The 27,632-nt window shown below is 41.0% G+C and overlaps 1 pseudogene; it reads right to left on the bottom strand.

Moving 5' to 3' along the window:
* Nucleotides 1-1,709: 1,709 nt before the first annotated feature.
* Nucleotides 1,710-2,956, bottom strand: LOC118628056 (annotated as a pseudogene).
* Nucleotides 2,957-27,632: the final 24,676 nt, after the last annotated feature.

The following is a 27,632-nucleotide window of genomic DNA, read 5'->3' as shown; positions in this document are numbered from 1 at the left end:
CAGTACCTGTACATATAGAGAACTTAGAATGGTACTTGGCTCATACTAAGCACTTGGAAACATTTTATCTTATATGCTAGGCAATTTAAGTGCTATTTTGGTTTCCATTTTAGAGATGAAGAAACAAAGGTACATGCCCCGCCAGTGTGGCTCAGTGATTGAGTGTCGACCCTTGCACCAGGAGGTTGCTGGTTCGATTCCTGGTCAGAGCACATGCCCAGGTTGTGGGCTCAATCCCCAGTAGGGGCATGCAGGAGGCAGCCAATCCATGTTCTCTCTCATTGATGTTTCTATCTCTCTGTCTCCTTCTCCCTCTCTCTCTAAAATCAATAAGGAAAAAATATTTAAAAAAGAAAGAAAAAGAAACAAAGGTAGAGCACTCGTAAGTGACTTGGACTTGGGCAAGAACAGAGTTAGGCAGTGACAAAACCCAGATTCCCACGCAGGCAGGGAGCTGACAGGCCACACACACGCTTTACCCCCTATCTGTAGAGCAGAGGCAGGATGGAACCACTCACTTTCTAGGGGTGCTCAAGTCCCTCACTCTGTGAGCACTTTCTCCCCTCAGAGGGCCGCTCTGTTCACGCTTGCTTCTCTTCCAAGCCCACTTACATGGTGACAACCTATAGGCCCTTAAGAACCATTCTCCTCGGTGTATTGTGGTTAAGAAAAAGAGAAATATAAAGTTTCTTTTACTGTGTTTTTTCTCTCAAGTATTTAAAGGTTCTTAAAATTAAAATTTGAACTTCCCATTATTCTCCCAGGCTGGTCATAGGTTTATTAGAGTGAAATTTTATTTTGGGTTATTTAGGAAGTTTAGATATAATAGAGTTAGCTGAGATATCAGTAACATCAGATATCTTTTATTAATCACATACTGCTGACAAACATTATATTGTATCTAGTCTTCAAAATGACCTTGAAAGTATAGTATTACTCTTTAGTTTTAGAGGTGAGGAAACCAAGGGTCTTTATAACAGCCAGAGATTCCCAGAACAATTATATACATATAAAATTATGTAATAATACAAGGAATCCTCTGAAAAAATAATTATTAGAAGCTCATTTTAGGAAATTTAATAAAATTAAGTTTATAAATTATGAGAGTGGTGTTGATGGTATAAATATGCAATAACACAGCAGTAATTAAATTTTTTGGAGGCCGCAACAATGTGCTGCCTAATTCAACCTAGAAATCTGCATGAAGTTAACTTAGTTATTCCCTAGAAAGATCCTTTGCAGAATTTGATTATAAGGCAAGACAATAAAATTAGGAAGAAAAATGATATTAGAAGCTTTGAGCTTAGAGGAAGAACGGGGTCCAAACACACTGAGGAAAGGGGTGTCAGAGGTAAGGGGAAGTTCTATCTGAATTTCTTTCCTAAAGCGTCAGGTGTGAGGGTCAGTGTCAGATTTACGTATCATTTTCACAGTGTTATGTTAGAATTAGAAGCAGCTGAGTCAAAAGCTATTGGGGTTTTCTCAGGTGGGCTAGGAAAGGAGCACAGCCTTTTTGGGAGGGGGTACAGTGAACTTATTGATGGTACATGACAAGGTAGGGCTCCCTAAGCCCCTCCCCTTCTTTAAGGGGTCTGGGATGGAAACTGTGGAGGTCAGGAGATTCTCAGTGTGTTGGGGGATCGATTTGGGCAAGAACTCCCCAGCAGCTGAAGGCTTCTCCTTCCTCTTGCTGGTGGTCCAGGGGTATTTTACTCCTTGGAGGCCATGTGGACCATAAAGTCCACCACCTTGTTGCTGTAGCCAAATTCATTGTCATACCAGCAAACGAGCTTGATAAAGTGGTTGTTGAGGGCAATGCCAGCTCCAGCATTGCAGGTGGAGGAGTAGGTATCACTGTTAAAGTTTCAGGAGACAACCTGGTCCTCAGTTTAGCTAGGATGCCCTGAAGGGGCCCTCTGACACCTGCTTCACTACCTTCTTTTTTTTTTTTTATCCTCACCCAAGACATTTTCCCATTTTTTGTTCAGATAGAGTGGGAGGGAGAGAGAGGAAGAGAGAGATAGAGAAACATCGATGTGAGAGAGACACATCGAGTGGTTGCCACCCACATGACCCTAACTGGGGTCGGGGACAAACTGCAACCGAGGTACATGCTCTTAGCGGCAACCGAACCTGGGTCTCTCTGGACCGCAGGCCGATGCTCTAACCGCTGAGCCAAACCAATCAGGCCATTCACTACCTGCTTGATGTCATCATATTTGGCAGCTTTCTCCAGGCAGCAGGTCAGATTCACAACCGACACATTGGGCTTGGGGACACAGAAGCCATGCCAGGAAGCTTCCTGTTCAGCTCCGGAATGACCTTGCTCACAGCCTTGGCAGCACCAGTAGAAGCAGGGATAATGTCTGGACAGCCCCTCAGCCATCATGCCACAGCTTCCCAGAGGGGCCATCACAGTTTCTGGGTGGCAGTGATGGCATGGACTGTGGTCATGAGTCCCTCCATGATGCCAAAGTTGTCCAGGGAGTCCAAGCAGTTGGTGGTGCAGGAGGTATTGCTGACAATCTTGAGGAAGATGTCATATTTGTCATGGTTCACACCCATCACAAACATGGGGACATCACAGAAAAGGGGCAGAGATGATGACTTTTTTGGCTCCACCCTTCAAGTGAGCTCCAGCCTTCTCCGTGGTAGTGAAGATACCAGTAGACTCCACAACATATGCAGCACCAGCATCACACCATTTGATGTTGGCAAGATCTCGCTCCTGGAAGATGGAGATGAACTTTCCACTGTTGACAAGCTTCCTGTTCTCAGCCTTGACTGTGCCTTTGAACTCGCCATGAGTAGAATCACACTGGAACATGTAGACCATATTGTTGAGGTCAATGGAGGGGTCACTGATGGCAACAATATCCACCTTGCCAGAGTTAAAAGCAGCCCTGGTGACCAGGTGCCCAATATGGCCAAATCCACTCACTCCAAACTTCACCATCGTGTCTCAGGGTTGCGGCTGGCTCTGTGCAGGAAGACGTGGCTGTCCGACAAACAGGAGAAGCAGAGAGCCAAGGGGCACAGTCTTTGGGAGATAATGTTTGCAGACAGTGGTTCTCAATCTTCAACTTGTATCAGAATCACCTGGAGGACTTGGGCAAACACATTGCAGGGTCTCCACCCAGTTTCTGAGTCTGTGTCTGGGGTGGGGCCTGAGAATTTGATTTCTAACAAGTTCTCAGGTGACGTTGATGCTGACAATCCAGGGACCACACTTTGAGAACCACTGATTTAGGAGAAGCTTGATTGACTTTTATTCATTTTTGTAGGTTTCCTTTCTCTTCTCCCTACTCTCTGCCTCTTATAAATTTCAGGTTCTCCTTATTGGTCTCATTGTTGATTTCATTTTCTTCTGAGGGACTGTTGGGTGGGGGAAATTCAAAATCAGGCAGCCACCATTGTTCTCAAAACATAAAATATGCTGGGGTGGGGGGCAGAGTGCTCTGACAAAGCCAACCCAAGGAGAACTGTAACAGTGAGGAATGTAACCCACTTCACCATTCTTTTGACATTGTTTCTGTAAATGCTGACTGACTAATATGTAGCTGTAGATAAACAGTATGTTTGTATAAGAATCCTAGGAACTAACTTCAGAAGATGCAGACTCTGACCTTCAGTCATCCCAGTTCCAGGAGATTTGCTGACCTTCAACTCTACAATCAGGATGACAAAGACCAGGATGATGCACACCAGACCATCACTTAACAAGTTCTGAGATCCTTATGGGAATCAGCTGTGCTGGCTTGCATGTAGAAAACTTCTCAACCCCTCCATTTCTTTGTTCTGCTTTCCCTCCTTATAAAAACCTCTGCCTGCACTGAGGTGGAAATATGGGCTTTGGATAAGAATTCCCCATCGTCTCAAGATGCTGGTTCTCAAATAAAACTCTTACCTCTTTTCCACCAGCATCTGTCTCACGAGTTTGGCTTTCATGGCACCAGGCAGCTGACCCTGGGTTTTGGTTATAGAACTATGTATAAATATTTGCCCTATCTTCTGAGCTCTGAGCATGTCAGATTGTTCTCAGTTTATTCTGGTGGTGGACGGGTCAAGCTGTGTCAGGATAAAATGTTAGGCTTATGTCTTCAAGTGTTAAAAGCTACCTTGGTTACATTGCAACTGTGGGGGTCCAGAATGGGTCACCGCAAGATGTGCCTCTGTGATATGCAGATTGTTTTGAGCTGAAGGCAACTTTAGCCATAGGCTCAAGAGAAAGTTCTGCCTGTCTCTTTTTTTTTTTATCCTCACCTGAGGACATTTTTCCATTTTTTGTTCAGATAGAGTGGGAGGGAGAGGGAGGAAGAGAGAGAGAGAGAGAAACATCGATGTGAAGGGACACATCGAGTGGCTGCCACCCACACGACCAACCAGGGCCGGGGACAAACTGCAACCGAAGTACGTGCCCTTAGCGGGAACCGAACCCGGGTCTCTCCGGACCGCAGGTCGACGCTTTAACCGCTGAGCCAAACTGGCCAGGGCTCTGGCTGTCTCTTTAACTACCTAGGGGAACTTGAAAAAAATGGGGCTGTCCATAATAAGAGATTATCAGAGATAACTTCTTTTGAATTATCTATAGAGCAGGGCAATCTTCTATCTTTCTGCAATGACCCTTTGAAGACCCTAGGTACATTATCTCATCCCTGGCTCAGGACGTCTTAAATACCTCAGTCCCCTTTCTATCTCTGAACCTCTCCTGCCTGTGGGCTCTCTGATTCTCTCATGTATACAGGGTTACGTATTACATTTGGTTATTTTCTTTGGCTAATCTCTCTCCTGTCCATTTAATTATTAGACCAGCCAGAAGAACCTTGAGAATAAAGGAAAATTTGTTCCTTTTCCACACTACCAAGCAAATAGTTCCCGCTGTGCATTTCCTTTCGTCCGTTCATCTTTCTTTCTTTATGCCCTTGTTGTGCTCTCTTCTGATCCTTCCTGCTTCTCCCCTGATATCCCACAATTGTCAAAAGCATGCCATGATTTCAGTCACCTGTCTAAGGCTTGTTGACTCCATATCCTTTCTGAGGACTGTGATGTCAAACTGGTACAGGAACTTAAACTTATGGGCCCGGTTTGTGTTTAATTAATACCGACGTATTTGTTTGTCTGACCTGGAGATGAGTTCTGGCCATTTTTGACATTTTTCTGCGGCCAAGACAAGAAAAAAGAAAAAAATAATAATTTAGAATGACCAGTTTCCAAACACTAGAGACAAAAATGATGGCTCACAACGTTATTTGCATTTCAATACAACCGTTGCTGGATGAAGGATGCTCAGCACAATTAAGCCTCTGGGAACACATCTAGCCAGGGCATCCTTTGATTCAACAAAATTGAATCAATATACAGTGAGTTCCTGTATTAACATGCAATTTAGGAGGCATTTATGCTGAGCTCAAAATCTAATTAGTGGTTTCCTGTTTGGGCTATAGTGACTGTTTATTCTATTTTAGTTCACCTGGGTCTGTAATAAGTTCTGATGCTTGATTTCCACTCAGATGGTGACATTTTGCCTTTCATCCCCAGCTTTTCACAGAGCGACCCAGGAACTCAATGTACCAGAAACAAATAGCAAAGAGGATTAAAAATGAGGACTCTTGATTAAAATGCTTAGTTCCCAACATCATTAATAGAAAGGAGCTAATAAAGTTCATTATGTCAGTAATGAGAAAAGGACATGTGCTTTTCTAGGGGTTTCTATCTTGAAATGCCTGACTTTGTTTCTCACCAAGGGCCTGGCTTTGTCCCATTTGTGGCTCTGAGCGTCCCTCATGACTATGAGTAGTAATAAATTACTATTGTTACACTATGCTGGGGTTTACAGGAAGTTTGGAGGCCATAATACTACTTCTACCTCTACTAAGTCCTGCTGATATTTGTGGCAGTTTTCAAGCTTCTTTCTGAACCTATTTTTCTATATGAGATTATCTAAGGCTGAGCTTATACACCTAGGGGCAGAGTCAATGAGTACAGAAAGCTGCTTTTTAAATGTCTGTGGACCCCAGGTGGTCACCCAATGGACCCCAGGCGGTCATCTTATTACCTGTGAAGCACATAAAAAAAAGCACATTGAGATTTCTGCTGCACCCAGGAATATAGGACATATACAGGGTGGGGCAAAGTAGTTTACAGTTGTGAGTATTCGAAACACAGAGTTTATTCTTGTATTATTATTTATTAGTTATTGTATTATTTTCCATATGAATAACTGTAAACCTACTTTTGGCCTTTCCTGTATTTTTTTAAAAAAATTATTTATTTATTTTTTTGTTACAGATATTTCACCTTTTTTACCCCATTGGCACCACCCTCCCCACCCCACCCCCGCCCCGTCCCCGGCTTAGTTGTCCATGTCCATTGGTCATGCATACATGCATATAAGTTCTGTGGTTTATCTCCCCCCGCCCCCTTCTGAGGGATGTCAGTCTGTGCCCTCCTTCCATGTTTCTAGGTCTACCGTATTCCTCAGACTGTTATGTTTATTATATTCCATATATAAGTTAGATCATGTGGTATTTGTCTTTTTCTGCTTGGCTTATTTCACTTAGGATAATACTTTCCAGGTCCCTCCATGTCGTCTCAAAGGATAAGAGATTTTTCTTTCTTACCGCTGCATAGTACTCCATTGTGTATATGTACCACAGCTTTTTGATCCATTCGTCTACTGATGGACACTTGGGCTGTTTCCAGATCTTAGCTATTGTAAATAGTGCTGCTATGAACATGGGGGTACATATATTCTTCCTGATTGGTGTTTCAGGCTTCTTAGGGTATATTCCTAGAAGTGGGATCACTGGGTCAAATGGCAGTTCAATTTTTAAATTTTTGAGGTAACACCATATTGTTTTCCATAGTGGCTGCACCAGTCTGCATTCCCACCAGCAGTGTATTAGAGTCCCCTTTTCTCCACACCCTAGCCAACACTTGTTGTTTGATGATTTGTTGATGGCGGCGATTCTGACAGGTGTGAGGTGATACCTCATTGTTGTTTTAATTTGCATCTCTCTGATGATTAGTGATGTTGAGCATTTCTTCATATGTTTCTTGGCCATTTGTATGTCCTGTTTGGAGAGGTGTCTATTCAGCTCCTCTGCCCATTTTTTAATTGGGTTCTTTGTCTTCCTTTTGTTGAGTTGTATGAGCACTCTATATATATTGGAAATTAACCCCTGATCTGATACATCATTGGCAATGATGTTCTCCCATACAGTGGGTTGCCTTACCATTTTGATGATTGTTTCCTTTGCTGTGCAGAAGCTTTTTAGTTTAATATAGTCCCATGTGTTCATTTTTTCCTTTGTTTCTGTTGCCTTAGGTTATGTGTCAGTGAAAATTCTGCTCCGTATGATGTCTGAAATTTTGTTGCCTACATTTTCTTCTAGAATTTTTATGGATTCACGGGTCACATTTAAGTCTTTTATCCATTTTTAGTTTATTTTTGTGTATGGTGTAAGTTGATGGTCTAGTTTCATTTTTTTGCATGTAGCGGTCCAATTTTCCCAACACCATTTATTAAAGAGGCTATCTTTACGCCATTGTATGCGCTTGCCACCTTTGTCAAATATTAGTTGAGCGTATTGCCTTGGGTCCATTTCTGGGTTTTCAGTTCTGTTCCACTGGTCTATATGTCTCTTTTTGTGCCAGTACCAGGCTGTTTTGGTTACCGTCGCTTTGTAGTATAACCTGATATCTGGTATTGTGATCCCACCTACTTTGTCCTTCTTTTTCAAGATTGCTGTGGCTATTTGGGGTCTTTTTTGGTTCCATATGAACTTTTGAAGTATTTGTTCTAGTTCTACGCAATATGTCGTTGGTATTTTGATGGGGATTGCATTGAATCTATAGATTGCTTTGGGTAGTATGGACATTTTAATGAGGTTAATTCTTCCAATCCATGAACAGGGTATGTGCTTCCATTTTTTATATCTTCCTCTATTTCTTTTTTCAATGACCTGTAGTTTTCTGCAAATAGGTCCTTTACTTCTTTGGTTAAGTTTATTCCTAGGTATCTTAATTTTTTTGGCGCGATGGTAAATGGGATTGTTTTTTCAGTTTCTCTTTCTGTGAGTTCATCATTGGTGTACAAGAATGCCGTCGATTTCTTGACGTTAATTTTGTATCCTGCTACTTTGCCAAATTCATTTATTAAGTCTAGTAGAGTTTTGATGGAGTCTTTAGGGTTTTCTATGTATAATATCATGTCATCTGCAAATAATGACAGTTTCACTTCCTCCTTTCCAATTTGGATCCCTTTTATTTTTTCTTCCTGTCTGATTGCTGTGGCTTAGACTTCCAGTATTATGTTAAATAAGAGTGGCAAAAGTGGACATCACTATCTTGTTCCTGTTCTTAATGGAAATGTTTTTAGTTTCTGTCCATTGAGTATGATGTTGGCTGTAGGTCTTTCATATATGGCCTTTATGATGTCGAGATATGATCCCTCTATTCCCACATTGCTGAGCGTATTTATCAGAAATGGTCCTGGATTTTGTCAAATGCTTTTTCAGCATCTATTGATATGATCATGTGGTTTTTATTCTTCATCTTATTTATGTGGTGTATCACATTTATTGATTTGCGAATATTGTACCAGCCTTGCATCCCTGGAATGAATCCCATTGGTCATGGTGAATAATTTTTTTGATGTATTTCTGGATCCTATTTGCTAATATTTTGTTCAGGATTTTGGCATCTATGTTCATCAGGGATATTGGCCTGTAGTTTTCTTTCTTGGTAGTGTCTTTTTCTGGTTTTGGAATTAGAATTATGCTGGCCTCATAGAACGTGTTTGGAAGTCTTCCTTCTTCTTGAATTTTTTGAAATAGTTTGAGGAGAATGGGTGTTAGTTCTTTTTTGAATGTTCGGTAAAACTCCCCCTTGAAGCCATCTGGGCCTGGGCTTTTGTTTGCTGGGAGAGTCTTGATTACCTCTTCAATTTCCTTAGTTGTTATTGGTCTGTTCAAGTTTTCTATCTCTTCCCGGTCCAGTTTTGGGAGACTGTGTATTTCTAGAAATTTGTCTATTTCGCTTAGATTGTCGAATTTGTTGCCATGTAGTTGTTCATACTAGTTGTTAACAATCTTTTGTATTTCCGTGGTGTTGGTTGTTACTTCTCCTCTTTCATTTCTGATTTTGTGTATTTGGGTTCTCTCTCTTTGTTTCTTGGTGGGTCTAGCTAAGGGTCCATCAATCTTGTTTATCTTTTCAAAAAACCAGCTCTTTGTTTCAATGATCCTTTGAATTGTTTTTTTGGTCTCTATGTCATTTATTTCTGCTCTGATCTTTACTATTTCCTTCCTTCTACTTGCTCTGGGGTTTTCTTTTTGTTTGCTTTCTAATTCTTTAAGTTGTGAGGTTAGACAGTCAATCAGAAATTTTTCTTGTTTCTTGAGGTAGGCCTGTAGTGCTATGAACTTCCCTGTCAGAACTACTTTCACTGCATCCCCTAGATTTTGTGTTGTTGTGTCTTCATTTTCATTGGTTTCCAGGAAGTTTTTAATTTCTTCCTTGATCTCCTCGGTGACCCATTCATTGTTTAATAACATGCTATTTAGCTTCCATGTGTTCAAATGTCTTTGCATGTTCTTGTTGCAATTGATTTCTAGTTTCATGCCATTGTGATCTGAGAAGATGCTTGATATGATTTCAATTTTCTTGGACTTGTAGAGATTTAGTTTGTGTCCTATCATGTGGTCTATCTTTGAGAATGTCTCATGTGCACTTGAGAAGAATGTGTATTCTGTAGTTTTGGGGTGTAATTCTCTGAAGATATCTATTAAATCCATTTGGTCTAGTGCTTCATTTAGAGTCTCTGTTTCCTTGCTAATTTTTTGCCTAGAGGTTCTATCCAGTGATGTCAGCAGGGTGTTGAAGTCCCCTGCTATGATTGTATTGCCGTCAATTTCTCCTTGGAAGTCCTCCAGAAGATTTTTAATATATTTTGTTGCTCCTATATTGGGTGCATATATGCTTATCAAGGTTATATCTTCCTGTTGGATAGATCCTTTCAATATTATGTAGTGGCCATCTTTGTCTCTAGTTATGGTCTTCATTTTGAAATCTATTTTATCAGATATGAAAATTGCTACCACAGCTTTTTTTTGCTTTCCATTTGCTTGGAAAATTTTTTTCCATCCCTTCACTTTCAACCTATGTGAGTCTTTTGTTGTGAGGTGGGTCTCTTATAAACAACATATAGGTGAGTCAGGCTCTCTTATCCAATCAGCTACTCTGTGTCTTTTTATGGGAGCATTCAAGCCATTTACATTTAAGATGATTATTGATATGTACTTATTTATTGCCATTTTTGTTTAGTGTGGTTCTATTTTTCTTCCCATTTCTCCTAGTAATTACAGCAGTCCTTTTAACATTTCTTGCAGTGCCGGTTTGGTGGTAATGTATTCTCTTTTGTCTGGGAAGCTCTTTTTTTGCCCTTCTGTTTTGAATGATAGCCTTGCTGGGTAGAGTAGTCTTGGATTCAGATTCTTGTTTTTCATGACTTTGATTACTTCCTGCCATTCCCTTCTGGCCTGTAGTGTTTCTTGTGAGAAGTCAGCTGAGAGCCTTATGGGGTTTCCTTTGTAGGTAACCTGTTGCTTATCTCTTGCTGCTTTTAGGATTCTCTCTTTGTCTTTAATTTGTGGCATTTTAATTACTATGTGTCTTGGTGTGGGCCTGTTTGGGTTCTTCTTACTTGGGACTCTCTGTGCTTCTTGAACTTGAATGCCTTCTTCCTTCACCAAATTAGGGAAGTTTTCTGTCACTATTTTTTTGAATATATTCTCTATCCCTTGCTCATTTTCTTCTTCTTCGGGGACTCCTATGATGCGAATATTATTACGTTTCCAGTTGTCCCACAGTTCTCTTAAGCTGTCTTCCTGTTTCTTTAAATAGTTTTTCCCTTTTGTTTTTCTGATTGATTGATTTTTTTTACCCTGTCTTCTAATTCACTGATCCGGACCTCAGCTTCCTCGACTCTGCTTTTTAAACCTTCCAATGTGATTTTCATTTCTGATATGTCATTTTTTATCTCTTCTTGATGGTTTTTAATTTCCAATTGGCTTATTTTCAGTGTCTCTATGTCCTTACTCATGCTGTTCAGCATCCTCAAGATCACGGCTCTGAAATCTAGCTCTGTTAACATGCCTAATTGCTCCACATTGATCTCATCTTCGGTGGAGGTCTCTTGCTCTTTCATTTGGCTTCTTTTTCTGTGTTTCACCATTTTGGCTATCACAGTGGGCTTTGGAGCCTGTCAAGTTTTCCCTTGGGTGTTGGTGTTCTGCTGTTTGTGGCTCCCTCTCCTGTGTTTAGATGAGCAAGGGAGGACCCACGTTGAACACCACTGTCAAGTCTTACTTTCCTGGTTAAAGTTGCTAAAGGTACTGTTATCCTCTAGCTTTTTGCCTGGAGGCTAGCAGTTGAGGTTACTTGTTGAGTTTTGGGTTGATAGTTGATTGAAAAACTCCCTCAGGTGCTTAGCACAAGGGGTTTTCCTGAGGGTGGGGCAGATGCTGGTTGTTAATGAGCCTCAATTAGCACTTCAATGGCCCACAGGGTGGGGTTGGATATCCAAGGGAGGGGCTTCTGCCTCTCCTCAGAGCCCTGGGAAGGAGCAATATGGTCACCGTCCTGCGTGGCTGAACTCAGCAAAAGCTCTGAGCGCCCTCCAAATCCCGAGTGTCCCAACACAGCTCCAGTCCAGTCTGCCCTCCCTCTGCCGGAGCCCAAGATGAGTGGCTGTGGCTGTTTTAGCCTCTGTCCCGGCTGCGCTGTGGAGCCGCCTGGGAGTGTAACCCGAGGGCGCTGCTCCCAGCGGAGGCCCCCGTCTCGCACCTTCGCAAGCCTACCGGGATGGAGTCAGTGTCCCTCGTTGTATGGTCCTCGCAAGCTGCTTTTCTGTTGCTTTTCCCGGTCAATTTGTCTGTGTTATAGTTGTAATTCCAGTTTGGTTCTGGGAGACCGTCTGTCTGTGTGGCTTTCATTCACTCCACCGCCATTTTTCTGGTCTCTCCTGTATTTTTTAATTGTGTAGCCATATGTTACAGGAAAATGATTAACTCTCCAAGATTGCTGTTTTGTTTGTTTTGTTTTTATACTGATAACTCAATAGAAAGCAAGATTAATGGTCTACCCACATGTTTAAATGTTTAAAATCATATTCTCCCATTTAAGACATGAAACTTAGTGGCACTTAAGTTTGTATTTAAGGGTTTCAATAGTTACGATGGGATCGTGTCTTTCTATTTGAAAACACATTTTGTCTTGCTTAGAATCCCTCTTGGTGACATTAGCAGCCAGTGGTGATTGACTACACCTATTATATCACTTCAAGTTGCAAAATGGTGATTTCTTATGGCATCAGTTCTTCTTAGACTATTAGTTGAGAAAGTCTTTTATAAAAAGACAATTCTTTGGTTTACCTTTACATACAGTGTGTACAGGAAAGAGCATCTTCCAAAGGTGACTAATATAATTATTTTAATGTGTCATTACTCATGTCTTTAAACATACATGGTATATACCAATCAATTGCAAGTATCATTCTTACTGAAGTTTGAATTGTCCCATCTTTGTCCAGTGAGAGTCCTTTTGTCACACTCTCATCCCCGACCCAAAGCTATATAGGATTCTGATAGCAGGGCCTGGCTGGAGGTGAGCTTAATATCACAAATTAAGTGCAGCCGGTGTGGCTCAGTGGATTGAGTATCGTCCCATGAACTGAGAGATCCCAGTTCAATTCCCAGTCAGGGCAAATGTCTGGATTGCAGGCTCGATCCCCAGTAGGGGGCGTGCAGGAGGCAGCAGATCTATGTATTTCTCATATCAATGTTTCTAACTCTCTCCCCGTTCCTCTCTTAAGACTTAATAAAAACATTTTAAAAAAAGATCACAAGTTAAAAATCCAATAGGAAAGCAATGAGCAAGAATCAAGAGACATAACAAAGGAAAGAATTAGAGCTCCAAAAATTATGTTATTACATAACATGGAACCATCTTAGAGATTATAGATATTTTTAAAGATAGTTAAATAAATACAAAAACAAATTAAAACACCAAGTAAAAGACACTGTGTAAAAAAGAGGAGGTGGTTTAGAAAGTTCTAAGTAGGGTTTATAAAAACAAAACACAAATCATGGTTTAGACCTCTAAAGATATATAATTTAAAAAATACCTCAGGCCCTGGCCGGTTTGGCTCAGCGGTTAGAGTGTCCACCTGCGTTCCGGAGAGACCCAGGTTCGGTTCCCGCTAAGGGCATGTACCTCGGTTGCAGTTTGTCCCCGGCCCTGGTTGGTCGTGCGGGTGGCAGCCACTCGATGTGTCCTTTCACATCGATGTTTCCCTCTCTCTCTCTTCCTCTCTCTCCCTCCCACTCTGTCTGTACAAAAAAAAATGGAAAAATGTCCTCGGATGAGGATTAAAAAAAAAAAAAAATACCTTAGTAGATGGGTAAAACAGGTTCTTTAAATTACTTTAAAACTATCCACTGAGTCCAATCTATGAGTGTAAAGAAAATGAGCACCGAGAAATAAAGATGTGGAAAATATGGTGGAAATATTAATAAATGGGGAGAACAGAAGAAGTTTAATAGGTTGACTAGGAGTTCCCAACACAGAGAATAGGTAACATTCAAGAAATAAAGACTGAGAATCTCTTGGAACTTATGGAAGACATCATTCAAATTTGAGAAGCCCAATAAGCTCAGCTGGTGTGGCTCAGTGGTTGAGCACTGACTCATGGACCAAGAGGTCGCTGGTTTGATTCCTAGTCAGGGATCAAGCCGGGGTTTTGGGCTCAATCCCCAGTAGGGGGCATGCAGGAGGCAGCCAATCGATGTTTCTCTGTCATCAATGTTTCTATCTCTCTCTCCCTCTCACTTCTTCTGTTTCTAAAAAAACAACAACCAATAAAAACATATTTATAAAAGAAGGAAGCCCAATAAGTCCCAAGCAACATTAAATAATGATGATGATAACAATAATAATATTTCTTTAAAAAAATAATCAGAAAGAGTAGGAGGAGAGAGAGAGAGAGAAATATTGATGTGAGAGAGACATGTCGATTGGCTGCCTCCTGCATGACCCCGACCAGGGCTGGGGACCAAACCACAACCAAGGTACATGCCCTTGACCAGAATCAACCCATGACTCTAGTCAACAGGCCAATGCTTTAACGCTGAGCCAAACCAGCCAGGGCATAATAATAATAAATTAAATTCTATAGCCCCGGCTGGTTTAGCTCAGCAGTTAGAGTGTCAGCCTGCAGACCAGAGAGGCCTGGGTTCGGTTCCCACTAAGGGCACGTACCTTGGTTGTAGTTTGTCCCCAGCCCTGGTTGGGGTTGTGTGGGTGGCAGCCACTTGATGTGTCTCTCTCACATCGATGTTTCTCTCTCTCTCTTTCTCCCTCTCTCTCTCCCACTCTATCTAAAGATAAATGCAAAAATGTCCTCAGGTAAGAATATAAAATAAAAAAAATTAAAAAAAATTAAATGCTACAGCTAGATATTTCACAGTGAAAATGCAAACAACAAAGCCAAAACCAAAGGTAAATCTTAAATGCAAACAAAACAAAACAAAACAACAACAACAACAAAAAATATCCAGAAGGAAAAACAGGTTATTCAGACTTCTCAATGTCAACAATAAAGGCCAGGTGACATGGAAAATTATCTTCTAAGGGCTGAAAGAAAGCAACTGCCAACTTAGAATCCTATACGTAGTTCATCAGTAGATGGGCTGTTTCCACTTGTGGTTATTATGAGTGATACTGCTAGGAACATTCATATTAAAGTTTTTGTGTGGACGTGTGTTTTCATTTCTTTTGACCACACATTTAGGAATGAAATGGCTAGGTCATGTGATAACTAAATGTTTAACTTTTTGAGGAACAGCCAGACTGTTTTCCAATGAAGTATCACCATTTTATATTACCATTAGCAGTGTATGAGGGTTCCAATTTCTCTACACCCTCACTAACACTTGTTATTTTCCATATTTAAAAAAATTATTATTGCCATCCTAATGTGTGTAAAGTGGTATTTCATTGTGATTTCTATTTGCATTTCCCTAATGACTAATGATGTTGAGCATCTTTTCATGTGCTTATTAGTCATTTGTATATCTTTTTGGGGAAAAAGTCTATTCAAGGTTTTTGCCCATTTTTTTTGAAGTGTTTATTCTCTGCAAATGCTTTATAAGAATAAACATATAGAAGAACGTCACCCACAACCTTACTACCTCAATGATGTACCAAATGTTTGTGTGTTTTCAAGTTTCTTGTCTATACATACATATTTTTTTCTTTTTAAAGCATCTTTGTTGTTAAGAGTATTACAGATGTCCTCCCTTCATTTCCCCCCATTGACTCCCTCCACCCAGCTTCTGCCCTGCCCCAGTGCCCCACCGTCCTAGTGTCTGTGTCCATGGACAATGCATATATGCATATACATTCTTTGGTTAGTGTCTTCTCACCACCCCCATCCGATTTTCCTTCCCTCTGAGATTCATCAGTCTGTTCTGTGTTTCATGCCTCTAGTTCTATTTTATACATGAGCATATTTTATTTATTAGATTCCACATATAAATGAGATCATGTGATACTTGTCTTTCTCTGACTGGCTTATTTAACTTTGCATAATACTTTCCAGATCCCTCCATGCTGCCTCAAAGGGTAATAGATCCTACTTTTTCAAAGCTGCAGATTATTCCATTGTGTAAATGTACCACAGCTTTTTTATCCACTCATCTGCTGATGGGTACATGGGCTGTTTCCAAATCTTAGCTATTTTTAATAACACTGCTATAAACATAGGGGTGTATATGTTCTTTCTGGTTGGTGTTTTGGGATTCTTAGGATATATTCCTAGAAGTGGGATCATGAGGTCAAATGGTAGTTTCATTTTTAATTTCTTTGAGAAAACTCCACACTGTTTTCCATAGTGGCTCCACTGTATTTTTGAAAAATATATTTTATTTATTTATTTATTTTTTATTTTATTTATTTATTTATTTACTTTTTATCCTCACCTGAGGATATTTTTCCGTTTTTTGTACAGATAGAGTGGGCGGGAGAGAGAGGAAGGGAGAGCGAGAGAGAGAGAGAGAAACATCGACGTGAAGGGACACATCGAGTGGCTGCCACCCGTACGACCAACCAGGGCCGGGGACAAACTGCAACCGAAGTACATGCCCTTAGCGGGAACCAAACCCGGGTCTCTCCAGACCACAGGCCAACGCTCTAACCGCTGAACCAAACTGGCCAGGGCTATTTATTTTTTTATTTTATTTTATTTTATTTTAATTAATTAATTAATTTTTTTGTTACAGATGTTTCTCCTTTTTTACCCCATTGACACCCCCCTCCCCACCCCACCCCCATCCCATTCCCGGTTTTGTTGTCCATGTCTATTGGTTATGCATACATGCATATAAGTTCTGTGGTTGATATCTTCCCACCCCCCACCCCCGCCCCCTCTCCTGGGGATGGTCAGTCTGTGGCCTACTCCCATGTCTCTGGGACTACCCCATTCCTCAGACTGTTATGTTCATTATATTCCGTATATAAGTGAGGTCATGTGGTATTTGTCTTTCTCTGTTTGACTTGTTTCACTTAGGATAAGACTTTCCAGGTCCCTCCATGTCGTCTCAAAGGATAAGAGATTTTTCTTTCTTACAGCTGCGTAGTACTCCATTGTGTATATGTACCACAGCTTTGTTATCCATTCGTCTACTGATGGACACTTGGGCTGTTTCCAGATCTTAGCTATTGCAAATAGTGCTGCTATGAACATGGGGGTACATATATTCTTCCTGATTAGTGTTTCAGGCTTCTTAGGGTATATTCCTAGAAGTGGGATCACTGGGTCAAATGGCAGTTCAATATTTAATTTTTTGAGGTAACACCATACTGTTTTCCATAGTGGCTGCACCAGTCTGCATTCCCACCAGCAGTGCACTAGAGTCCCCTTTTCTCCACACCTTTGCCAACACTTGTTGTTTCATGATTTGTTGATGGTGGCCATTCTGACAGGTGTGAAGTGATACCTCAATGTTGTTTTAATTTGCATCTCTCTGATCATTAGTGATGATGAGCATTTCTTCATATGTTTCTTAGCTATTTGTATGTCCTGTTAGGAGAGGCCAACACCATTTATTAAAGAGGCTGTCTTTACTCCACTGTATGCTCTTGCCATCTTTGTCAAATATTAATTGAGCATATTGCCTTGGATCCATTTCTTGGTTTTCAGTTCTATTCCACTGGTCTATATGCCTGTTCTTGTGCCAGTACCAGGTTGTTTTGAGTACAGTTGGTTTGTAGTATAACCTGATATCTGGAATTGTGATCCCACCTACTTTGTCATTCTTTTTCAAAATATCTGTGGCTATTCTGGGACTTTTTTGGTTCCTTATGAACTTTTGAAGTATTTGTTCTAGTTCTGTGAAATATGTTGTTGGTATTTTGATGGGCATTGCATTGAATCTATAGATTGCTTTGGGTAGTATGGACATTTTAATGATGTTAATTCTTCCAATCCATGAACAAGGTATGTGCTTTCACTTTTTTATATCTTCCTCAATTTCTTTTTTCAATGTCCTGTAGTTTTCTGCAAATAGGTCCTTTACTTCTTTGGTTAAGTTTGTTCCTAGGTATCTTAATTTTTTTGCAGCCATGATAAATGGGATTGTTTTTTCAGTTTCTCTTTCTGTGAGTTCATCATTGGTGTATAAGAATGCCGTCGATTATTGTATCCTGCTACTTTGCCAAATTCATTTATTAAGTCTAGTAGAGTTTTGATGGAGTCTTTAGGGTTTTCTATGTATAATATCATGTCATCTTCAAATAATGACAGTTTCACTTCCTCCTTTCCAATTTGGATCCCTTTTATTTTTTCTTCCTGTCTGATTGCTGTGGCTAAGACTTCCAGTACTATGTTAAATAAGAGTGGTGTAAGTGGATATCCCTGTTTTGTTCCTGTTCTTAATGGAAATGTTTTTAGTTTCTGCCCATTGAGTATGATGTTGGCTGTTAGTCTTTCATATATGGCCTTTATTATGTTGAGATATGATCCCTCTATTCCCACATTGCTGAGTGTATTTATCAGCAATGGATGCTGGATTTTGTTGAATGCTTTTTCAGTATTTATTGATATGATCATGTGGTTTTTATTCTTCATCTTATTTATGTGGTGTATCACATTTATTGATTTGCGAATATTGTACCAACCTTGCATCCCTGGAATGAATCCAACTTGGTCATGGTGAATAATCTTTTTGATGTATTGCTGGAACCGATTTGCTAGTATTTTTTTTTTATCCTCACCCGAGGACATTTTTCCATTTTTTGTACAGATAGAGTGGGAGGGAGAGAGAGGAAGGGAGAGAGAGAGAGAGAAACATCAATGTGAAGGGACACATCGAGTGGCTGCCACCCGCACGACCAACCAGGGCCAGGGACAAACTGCAACCGAGGTATGTGCCCTTAGCGGGAACCGAATCCAGGTGTCTCTGTACCGCAGGCCGATGCTCTAACCGCTGAGCCAAACCGGCCAGGGCCGATTTGCTAGTATTTTGTTCAGAATTTTGGCATCTATGTTCATCAGGGATATTGGCCTGTAGTTTTCTTTCTTGGTAGTGTCTTTTTCTGGTTTTGGAATTAGAATTATGCTGGCCTCATAGAACGTGTTTGGACATCTTCCTCCTTCTTGAATTTTTTGAAATAGTTTGAGGAGAATGTGTGTTAGTTCTTCTTTGAATGTTCGGTAAAACTCCCCCTTGAAGCCATCTGGGCCTGGGCTTTTGTTTGCTGGGAGAGTCTTATTTGCCTCTTCAATTTCCTTAGGTATTGATCTGTTCAAGTTTTCTCTCTCTTCCCGGTCCAGTTTTGGGAGACTGTGTATTTCTAGAAATTTGTCTATTTCGCTTAGATTGTCGAATTTGTTGCCATATAGTTGTTCATAGTAGCTGCTAACGATCTTTTGTATTTCTGTGGTGTCAGTTGTTACTTCTCTTTCATTTCTGATTTTGTGTATTTGGGTTCTCTCTTGTTTCTTGGTGAGTCTAGCTAAGGGTCCATCAATCTTGTTTATCTTTTCAAAAAAACAGCTCTTTGTTTCATTGATTCTTTGAATCGTTTTTTTGGTCTCTATGTCATTTATTCCTGCTCTGATCTTTACTATTTCCTTCCTTTTACTTGTTCTGGGATTTTCTTTTTGTTTGCTTTCTGATTCTTTAAGTTGTGAGGTTAGACAGTCAATTAGAAATTTTTCTTGTTTCTTGAGGTAGGCCTGTGGTGCTTTGAACTTCCCTGTCAGAACTACATTCACTGCATCCCATAGATTTTGTGTTGTGTCTTCATTTTCATTGGTTTCCAGGAAGTTTTTAATTTCTTCCTTGATATCCATGGTAAACCATTCATTGTTTAATAACATGCTATTTAGCTTCCATGTGTTCAAATGTCTTTGCATGTTCTTGTTGCAATTGATTTCTAGTTTCATGCCATTGTGATCTGAGAAGATGCTTGATATGATTTCAATCTTCTTGGACTTGTAGAGACTTAGTTTGTGTCCTAACATGTGGTCTATCTTTGAGAATATCCCATGTGCACTTAAGAAGAATGTGAATTCTGTAGTTTTGGGGTGTAATTCTCTGAAGATATCTATTAAATCCATTTGGTCTAGTGCTTCATTTAGGGTCTCTGTTTCCTTGCTAATATTTTGCCTAGAGGATCTGTCCAGTGATGTCAGCAGGGTGTTGAAGTCCCCTGCTATGATTGTATTGCTGTCGATTTCTCCTTGGAAGTCCTCCAGAAGATTTTTAATATATTTTGTTGCTCCTATATTGGGTGCTTATATGATTATCAAGGTTATATCTTCCTGTTGGATAGATCCTTTCAATATTATGTAGTGGCCGTCTTTGTCTCTAGTTATGGCCTTCATTTTTAAATCTATTTTAGCAGATATGAGTATTGCTACCCCAGCTTTTTTTGCTTTCCATTTGCTTGGAAGATTTTTTCCATCCCTTCACTTTCAACCTATGTGAGCCTTTTGTTGTGAGGTGGGTCTCTTATAAACAACATATAGATAAGTCAGGCTTTCTTATCCAATCAGCTACTCTGTGTCTTTTTATGGGAGCATTCAATCCATTTACATTTAAGATGATTATTGATATGTACTTATTTATTGCCATTTTTGTTTAGTTTGGTTCCATTTTTCTTCCCATTTCTCCTACTAATTACAGCAGTCCTTTTAACATTTCTTGCAGTGCCCGTTTGGTGGTAATGTATTCTCTTAGCCTTTTTTTTGTCTGGGAAGCTCTTTTTTTGCCCTTCTATTTTGAATGATAGCCTTGCTGGGTAGAGTAGTCTTGGGTTCAGATCCTTGTTTTTCATGACCTTGAATACTTCATGCCATTCCCTTCTGGCCTGTCATGTTTCTTGTGAGAAGTCAGCTGAGAGCCTTATGGGGTTTCCTTTGTAGGTCACCTGTTGCTTATCTCTTGCTGCTTTTAGGATTCTCTCTTTGTCTTTAATTTGTGGCATTTTAATTACTATGTGTCTTGGTGTGGGCCTGTTTGGGTTCTTCTTACTTGAGATTCTCTGTGCTTCTTGAACTTGAATGCCTTCTTCCTTCACCAAATTAGGGAAGTTTTCTGTCACTATTTTTTTTGAATATATTCCCTATCCCTTGTTGATTTTCTTCTTCGGGGACTCCTATGATGCAAATATTATTACACTTCTAGTTGTCCCACAGTTCTCTTAAGCTGTCTTCCTGTTTTTTAATAGTTTTTTCCTTTTGGTTTTCTTTTCGGTTGATATTTTCTACCCTGTCTTCTGATTCACTGATCCGGTCCTCAGCTTCCTCGACTCTGCTTTTTAAACCTTCTAATGTGTTTTTCATTTTTTATCTCTTGATTGTTTTTAATTTCCAAGTGGCTAATTTTCATTGTCTCTATGTCCTTATTCATGCTGTTGAGCTTCCTCAAGATCATGCCTCTGAATTCTAGCTCTGTTAACATGCCTAACTGTTCCAAATTGATCTCATCCTCGGTGGAGGTCTCTTGCTCTTTCATTTGGCTTCTGTTTCTGTGTTTCACCATTTTGGCTATCACAGTGGGCTTTGGAGCCTGTCAAGTTTTCCCTTGGGTGTTGATGTTCTGCTGTTTGTGGCTCCCTCTCCTGGGTTTAGATGAGCGAGGGAGGCCCCACGTTAAACACCACTGTCAAGTCTTACTTTCCTGGTTAAAGTTGCTAGCCCAGGAAAGGTACTGTTATTCTAGCTCTTTTCCTGGAGGCTAGCAGTCGAGGTTACTTGATGAGTTTTGGGTTGTCAGTTGATTGAAAAACTCCCTCAGGTGCTCAGCATAAGGGGATTTCACGAGGGTGGTGCAGATGCTGGTTGTTAATGAGCTTCAATTAGCACTTCAATGGCCCACAGGGTGGAGTTGGATCTCTGATCAAGGGGCTGCTGCCTCTCCCCAGAGCCCTGAATGGCAGCAACTCAGCAAAAGCTCTGAGCGCCCTCCAAATCTCGAGTGTCCCGACACAGTTCCAGTTCCTGCCCTCCCTCTGCCAGAGCCCAAGGTGAGTGGCTGTGGCTTTTTTAGTCTCTGTCCCAGCTCTGCACTGCTTGGGAGTGTAACTCGAGGGCGCCACTCCTTGCTAAGGCCGCTGCCGAGCTGCTGTCTGTGGGCTCCCAGTCCCCGTCTCACACCTTTGCAAGCCTACGAGAATCGAGTCAGTGTCCCTGGCTACATGGTCCTTGCAAGCTGCTTTTCTGTTGGTTTTTCCCGTCGATTTTTCTGTGTTATAGTTGTAATTCCAGTTTGGTTCTGGGAGATGGTCTGTGTAGCTTCCGTTCACTCCGCTGCCATTTTGAAATCCGAAAAATATATTTTAAATTGTGGTAAAATATGCATAACGTAAAACATAATTTTAACCATTTTATTTTATTTTATTTTTTATACATTTTTAAAAATTTTTTTGTTACAGATATTTCTCCTTTTTTACCCCATTGGCACCCCCCTCCCCACCCCACCCCCATCCCTTTCCCGGCTTAGTTGTCCATGTCCGTTGGTCATGCATACATACATGTAAGTTCTGTGGTTTATCTCTTCCCACCCCACCCCCCACCCCCTCTTCTGAGGGATGTCAGTCTGTGCCCTACTTCCATGTTTCTGTGTCTACCGTATTCCTCAGACTGTTATGTTCATTATATTCCTTATATAAGTGAGATCATGTGGTATTTGTCTTTTTCTGCTTGGCTAGAAGAAAATGTAGGCAGCAAAATTTCGGACATCATACGGAGCAGAATTTTAACCATTTTTAATTGTACAGTTCAGTGGCATTATGTATATTCATATTATGGTGCAACTGTCACAACTATCCATCTACAGAGCTATTTCATCTTCTCCAATTGAAATTTTGTAACCATTAAGCAATGGTTCCCCATTTTCCTCTCCCTCTAGATCCAGGAACCACCACTTTGTTTTCTGTCTCTGTGAATTTGACTCCTAGGGTAGCTCGCATAAGTGGATATTGGTCATTTTGCGGATATTTCACGGAGCCTAACGTCTTCCAGGTTCATCATGTTGTAGCATGTCAGAATTTCCTTCCCTTTTCAGGCTAAATAATATTTCACTATATGGATATGCCACATCTTGTTCATCTACTGACATTTCTATAATTCTAATCATTTGATTTTAGATTCTCTTGGGATTTTATGTAGACACATGTCATCTGTGGATACTGACAGCTTTATTTCTTCCCACTGGAATCTCCCAGTCACTCATGGCTCTGGAATTCCTGTCCTCTGTCGCCCATGTACAGATTGTAGAGCAAATTCTGCTAACCTAACTTCCGCTTTGTTGCTCCTGGAGCTCTCTCCACAAACTCAATAACTGCTGTCCTCAGAGGAGAAGTCCTGCTGCAGCTGTGCTGCGGTAGATAGGATCCTGCCCACCAGGCCCTCCCTGTGGAGAGTTCACTCCCATTTCTACCTCCTCTCCACTACCTGCACCTCAAGCTCACGCCAAACGCCATGGCTCAAGTTCTGCAAACACTTTCCGAGCTTTTCTGCTTTTGCTCCTGCGGTCTCCTGCCATAAACTCCATTCCAACTGCCACCATTTGAAATCTCACCGATCTTTCCATGGATCCTCTTACGTAACATGTTCTAACGATTTACTGAAGTCCCCATCTGCCTCCCTAAATCTGATGTGATTTCTCAAAAAAGGGGAGGGGGGCATAATAGGAAGTAATTGGAATTAGAGAGAGCTGAGATCAAATCCTGGCTCTAAACCTTAATAGCTAGGTGACTGTGGCAAGTGACATCTTAGTGTCCTTATCTATAGAACCTGAACACCGGTGCTTACACCAGATGGCCTTGTGAGAATTATTTGTGTAACAGAGTCAGCAAGCCAGGGAGGAAGAGAGAGAGAGAAACATCGATGTGAGAGAGACACATCAACTGGTTGCCACCCACACAACCTCAGCTGGGGCCAAACTGCAACCAAGGTAAGTGCCCTTAGCGGAAACCAAACCTGGGTCTCTCTAGTCTGTAGGCCGACACTCTAACCGCTGAGCCAAACTGGCCAGGGCCAGTATTATGAGTTTAAAATAAAGTGTGTAAAAGCCTTGCTCATTGCCCAGCACATAGTAATTGGACTATACAAATTTGTTGACCTGATCTGAAATTTTAAAAAATTAAATTTTTACCTGCTCCTTTGAGATTGAAATCTATATTTTCCTACATGAGCAGTGCTGGGCAAGGAGTCCTATCACCCACCATGTCATCTGGGTCACCGCTGATGTCCTCAGTACTGTGGCAACATCTGTGATGGGACTTACAATGTCTCTAGTCCCTGGCTCGTCTCTGGTAGCTGTAGGAAGTCGGGGCACGTACAGAGTGCAGTCAGTCTCTCTGGCTGGCAAAGCACCTTCCCTCCAACAAACCCTGCCAATTGCTTTCCCAATGTGCAGACTCTACACCATGTGGGACTCATTGTGGACATTTCTGGGGTTTGGGCATCTCCCTACAGTCATGCTTACAGCTAGCATTACTAGACTTTTTTAGGGTGGGGCAAAAGTTTAGTTGTGAGCACATAAAACATAGTTTATTCTTGTATTATTATTTATTAATTATTGTATTATTTTCCAAATGAGCAACTGTAAATCTACTTTTTCCTCACTATATATTATAATATATAATTTAATATTAATATTAAATATATAATATGTTATTTAATATTTATATAAGTAATAGATATTATTTAATATTTATATAAATATTTAATATATAATATTTTTCTCCACATTTTCTTACTGGTTATTTTTCATAACCATCTTCTGTTTTAATGTCATTGAATGTTCTTTTTACAAAGTGGATGTCATTTCATTCATGTCTGAATATGCTGCACATTTATTTTAAAGTCTTAGGTTTCTGTAGAATTTCATCTTTTTAAAAGTTTCATCTGAAATGTGTGTTTCAATTATTGATTTTGTTGGCTGTCTTAGCAGTAGATTAGGCATTTTGATGCACAGGTAAGTTTAAAATGATGATGTTTTGTTTTCTTTTGTTGTTGTTGTTTACTTCTTTCTCTCTTGTATGCTCAATCTTAATTCCCTGTGTAGCAATTTAGCATTTTTTTAAATTTTTTATTGGCAACCTGGAACTCCCAGGCCAGAATCAGGCTGTGTGATGGGACTTTGGTGCTCCTCAGTGGCATTTGGACTATCACAGGTCTAGTTACTGCTGGTTCAGTTCTTGGGCTGGTCTGTGTCCTCCCTCCTTTCCAACCTCAGGGTTTCCTTTACAGCCTTAGCCCCTGGCCATGAATTAGCACCAGTTTTGTTCATCTTTTTTCACAAGCAAGGATGATGCTCCTGCCTTTAAGCCCCAGTTCTGATTTCTGGTCTCGCATGAACAATTTCAGTCCTAGTGCCTTTTAGGGGCCTAACTAGGCCACATACCTGCTTCACAGACTGGACTCTAGTGGGCCTATGGCATTGGTTCCTCTTATACACTCTTTGTATTCCTATTCTTTTCTCTTCTCTTTTTTTCTTTTCTTTCTTTCTTTTTTGGTCTACTGAAATGTATGTATAGTTTTTGAGCATAACTATGTAGTCTTTTTTCTCTGTGATTGCAATGCGTTGAAAGAAATGGGTGCATCAAAGTATGGCTGTCATGAATTAATGGAGCCAATATTATTTTCATTATTATTTGACTATTTTCCCTCCACTCCTCCAAATATTCTCTCTCTTTTTCTTCTAAGACACTTGATGATGGATATCTAGTCCATCTGAGCTTCTGTGACAAAAATACCACACACTGGGTGGCTTAAACAACAAACATTTGTTTCTCAATATTCTGGAAGCTGAGAAGTCCAAGGTCAAGGCACCAGCAGATGTGGAAGGTCTCCACTAGAGAATGAGATGTGTTAATAAGCCACATGCTATAAGAGACAGTATATGGAAGTGGTTAAGCATCTGGATTTTGGAGCCAGACTGGGTTTGAATCATAGCTCTGTTCACTACCAACATAGACAAGTTATTTCACCTCTTTGGATCTCACATTTCTTCATTTGTAAATGGAGGGGTGTGAAAAGGGAGCTATTTATCAGTCTTTGGTACTATTCTTACAGTTTTTTAAAATTTTTATTTTATTTTTGTAAGAAATACATATATTAACTTTTCTAAAGCAAATGTTACCCCAGCCCAGATTAAAGCAGGAACCACCTGCTGTGCTACCTCTCCAGATCAGGGAGCTTCATCCTCACCTACCCTTAACAAAACAGAGAATAACACAGTTACCTCTTCCAAAAAGTTTATGATGATGGTACATTTTGGTTCTTCTTTCATTGGAGATGGGGTATAGAGAGGTGTGGAGAGGCAAAGAATTGAAACAAGTGATCAGAGGCCTCTACACGTTGAGAATCAGAGAAAGTTTTAAGGCTCATAGAAATTTGTCTTTGTAGAGGACTTTTATGATTGCAAGCACATGTGTAGGAACGTCATCTTGTAGTCTTTGCACCTCAGAATAGGATGGATCTTTAGACCTTGCTCATCAGACTCTACTTGAAGCTGGACTCCTTGTTCCTATTTCCATCTTTCTCTTTGGAATGCATTGTAGGGAAGAACACAAGCTGGGCCCCAAGCGACATGATGAGATAGTTGGAAAGAATACACAGTCTTCATTCAAAGCCAGGCATACCTGACCTGGGCCTCGAGGCTCAGGTGACTAGATTCCATTTTTAGGTAGGCCTCTTGGCTAAGGCAACTAAATGACTCCATTTTTATCATCAATGGAACTTCCTCAATATTTTTCTAATAATACGTTAATTACCCCTAGAAGTAAGTGAATTTTGCCTAAGAGTATAGTTGCCCCACGTGTTGGGAGGCATTTGCAGTTTCCAGTATTGGTATTTGCCAACATTTGCAGTTTCCAAGTACCAGTAACTGCAGGCCTTTGCAGGTATTCCTGAGCCCTGTGAATAATGCTAATTTTGACTTCTGTAATCACTGTCACATCCACTATTGTACAGGTCCTCGGAGGGAGGGGGGAAAAAGGAGGATGGGGCTTCTGTCTTTATAATCAGATGAGCAAGGTTAGGAAAAAATGGTGGCGAAGTGAATGGAAGCTACACAGACCATCTCCCAGGACCAAACTGGAATTACAACGAAAATAAAGACAAATCATCAGGAAAAGGCAACCGAAAAGCAGCTTGGAAGACCAAATAACCAGGGACACTGACTCAATCTGGTAGGCTTTTGGAAACACAAGAGGGGGGCTGGGAGCCCATGGTCGGCAGCAGCCTTAGCTGGGAGCCCATAGACTGTAGCGGCCTGAGCTGTGAGCAGCGGCCTTAGCTGGGGGCAGTGGCCCTGGCGGTGGCCTTAGCTAGAAGCTCACAGACAGCAGCTGCCTTGGCTGTGAGCAGCGGCCTTAGCTGGGAGCCCACAAACAGCAGCGGCCTGAGCTGTGAGCAGTGACCTTAGCTGAGAGCAGCGCCCTCGGGTTAAAGTCCCAAGTGGCTCCACAGTGCAGAGCTGGGACAGAGGCTGAAATAGCCACAGCCACTCACCTTGGGCTCCGGCAGAGGAAGCACAGACTGGACTGGAACTGTGTGGGGACACTCGGGATCTGGGGGGCACTCAGAGCTTTTGCTGAGTTGTGGCCACTCAGGACAGTGGTCATCTTACCCCTTCCCAGGGCTCTGGGGAGAGGTGGTGGCCCCTCCCTCGGAGATTCAACCCCACCTGGTGGCCATTGAAATGCTAATTGAGGCCCACTAACAACCAGCAACTGCCCCACCCTCAGGAAATCACCTTACTCTGAGCTCCTGAGGGAATTTTTCATTCAACTCAGAAGCCAAGGCTCTTAGCCTCCAGGCAAAAAGCTAGAGGATAACTGTACCACTCCTGGGCTATCAACTCTAACTAGGAAAATAAAACTTGACAGTGGTGTTTAACGTGGGTCCCCCCTGGCTCATCCAAATCCAGGAGAGGGAGCCACAAACAGCAGAACACCAACACCCACAGGGAAAGTTTGGCAGGCTCCAAAGCCCACTATGATAGCCAAAATGGTGAAACAGAAACAAAAGCCAAATGAAAGAAAAAGAGACCTCT

This window comes from Molossus molossus, unplaced genomic scaffold (assembly GCF_014108415.1).
Source record: "Molossus molossus isolate mMolMol1 unplaced genomic scaffold, mMolMol1.p scaffold_m16_p_13, whole genome shotgun sequence".
NCBI lineage: Eukaryota > Metazoa > Chordata > Mammalia > Chiroptera > Molossidae > Molossus > Molossus molossus.
Note: the sequence above shows the minus strand (reverse complement) of the source record. Positions and strands in the feature narration are given on the sequence as shown.